This window comes from Myotis myotis, unplaced genomic scaffold (genome assembly GCF_014108235.1).
Source record: "Myotis myotis isolate mMyoMyo1 unplaced genomic scaffold, mMyoMyo1.p scaffold_m19_p_1, whole genome shotgun sequence".
Classification (NCBI taxonomy): domain Eukaryota; kingdom Metazoa; phylum Chordata; class Mammalia; order Chiroptera; family Vespertilionidae; genus Myotis; species Myotis myotis.
In genome coordinates this window covers 92,898,717-92,901,420 of record NW_023416313.1, presented here as the reverse complement: position 1 = coordinate 92,901,420, position 2,704 = coordinate 92,898,717, and the positions used below count along the sequence as shown (strand labels likewise).

The window sequence follows — 2,704 nt, the reverse complement described above, 5'->3', positions numbered from 1 at the left end:
CAATACCTTCTAGATTCAAATATGCTGTTTCACATGGCAAAATTTCATTCTTTTTTTATGACTGTATCATATTCCATTATATGGTATATATATAATTTCTTTTTATCCATTTATCTATTGATGGGCACTTAAGTTTCTCCATATCTTGGCTATTGTAAATAATGCTGCAATAAACATATGAATGTATATATATTTTGGAATTAGTGTTTTGGGTTTCTTCAGGCAAATACTCAGAAGTGGAATTGCTGGGTCCTTCTTTGTCTCTTGTTATAGCCATTTTTTAAAAAAATCTATTTTGTCTGGTACAAGTATGGCTGCCCCAGTTTTTTGTTTGTTTGTTTGTTTGTTTCCAATTTCATGAAATACCTTTTTTCATCCCTTTACTTTCAATCGTGTGTCTCTCCATCTGAAGTGAGACTCTTTTAGGGCCAGTTTAATTATCTTTTCAGCCACCTATGCCTTTTGATTGGAGCATTTAACCATTTGCATTTAAAGCCAACAGCAAGCAGGGGAGGCAGTGGAGGCAGCATGGAGAGGGACAGCAGAGGTTTTCATGGCTTTGGACTCCAGCAGCAGGATGGTGAAATCCTCCCTGCAGCGGATCTTCAACAGCCCCTGCTTGGCCAGAGAGAAGACTGAGAATAAACCTAGTGCCACCATTCATGCCAGCTGCACCCTGCCCCTCATCAAGCCAATGTCTTTTCTGGACAGTTCCAGGGTCTCCCTTGGTAACCTGGGTCCAGGGCCTCAGTGGTGCTCCTGATGTCCCTCATCCAGCTCCCAGGTGGGCAAAGGAGTAGTCAGAAAGGTCACAATCTTTCAGGGAATTTATTTTACTCTAATGCTTAAAGGCCTGGTGCACGAAATTCATGCACTTGGGGGGAGGGGGGTTGGGGCTCAGCTTAGCCTGCACCCTCTCGCAGTCCAGGAGCCCTCAGGGAATGTCCAACTGATGGCTTAGGCCTGCTCAAGCAGCTGGACATCCTTAGTGCCCACCACCGCTGCTGCACTCGCCAGCCTTGAGCCTGGCTTCTGGCTGAGTGGCACTCCCCCTGTGGGAGCACACTGACCACCAGGGGGCAGCTCCTGTGTTGAGCGGCATTGGGTCAAAACTGGCTCTCCAACATCCCCCGAGGGGTCCCAGATAGAAAGAGGGTGCAGGCCAGGCCGAGGGACCCCACTGGTACACAATCGGGGCTGGGGAGGGACGGAGGAGTTTGGCCAGCTGTGGGGGGGATCGCAGGAGGGCTCCAAGGCATGTCCAGTCCATCTTGCTCAGTCCTGATTAGCTGCACCCCAGCAGCAAGTTAACCTACTAGTTGGAGTGTCTGCCTCCTGGTGGTCAGTGCATGTCATAGAGACTGGTTAACTGGTCGACTATCTGCCACCTGGTGGTCAGTGAACGTCATAGCAAGGGGTTGAGCAGACTAAGCATATCATTAGCATACTAGAGGCCCAGTGCATAAAATTTGTGCATGGGGGGTGGTCCCCTCAGCCCAGCCTGCACCTTACCAATCTGGGACCCCTCAGGGGTTGTCCAACATCCCTCTCACACTCCTGGACCGCTGGCTCCTTCCTAATCGCTCACCTGCCTGCCTGCCTGGTCGCCCCTAACTGCCCCCCCTGCTGGCCTGATCGCTCCCAACTGCCCCCCTGCCAGCCTGGTCACCCCACACAGCCTGCTTGTTCAATCATTTGGTTGTCCCTCACTAACCCCCCTGCCAGCCTGGTCATAGGCAGCCATTTTGTGAGGGTGGAAGGGTTAATTTGCATATTACCTCTTTATTATATAGGATTATGCTTTGATTGGTTGAACAGATGACCGGATGACTGGACACTTAGCATATTAGGCTTTTATTATATAGGACTAGAGGCCTGATGCATGAAATTCATGTAAGAGTAGGCCTTCCTTCCCCTGGCTGCCAGCACTGGCTTCCCTCTGGCACCTGGACCTGGGCTCCCCTCCGGCTGCTGGCAGGTACACAGGACCTGGGCTTCCCTCGCAGCCCCGGCTTCATCTGGAAGGTCATCCAGAAGGATGTCTGGTCTAATTAGCATATTACGCTTTTATTATTATAGATAGGCTGAATGTAGCAGAGGAACCAATGTCTAATAACAAGAGGAGAATTCTCAACATCCAGACCAGGTTCACAGATGCCAAACATGGTAACTGGAGAGCAGTGCTAAGCTGCCGCTGCCTCTACCTGGAGTTCCCAGGCAGTGCTCTGTCAGAGGGGAGCAAAGACAGCTTCCCAGTTCTTGAGTTCGCCGAGGAGCAGCTGCACGCTGACCATGTCTTCTTTTTCTTCCACAAGAACCGTGATGACAGAGCTGCTCTGCTCCGTAACTTCAGCTTTATGGGCTTTGAGATTGTGAGATGGAGCATCCCCTTGTCCCCAAGAGACCTGACATTTGCTTCATGGCCTACACGTTTTAAAGAGAGTCTTCTAACCAGGACGAGTAGCAGCTGTGCCACGTGCCACCACTGACAGATCACCACAGATCGTAGCCCTTTGTGTCTCACTCTGTGTGGGTCGTGTGACCAATTGCTCCACAAGGATGCAAATGCCAGGCCTGCTCCCTTCTTCTGGGCTTGTCTTCATGTTGTAATTGTGCAAATAAATGCTCACTTCAAATTAGCGGTACATTTCTTGAAGTTTAATATTGTGTCTGTGATACTAAAGTATTTGCTTTAATTCTAAAT

At 49.5% G+C, this 2,704-nt stretch overlaps 1 pseudogene; it reads left to right on the top strand.

Moving 5' to 3' along the window:
* Positions 1–538: 538 nt before the first annotated feature.
* On the top strand, positions 539–2,464 carry LOC118673956 (annotated as a pseudogene).
* The last annotated feature ends 240 nt before the right edge of the window (positions 2,465–2,704 follow it).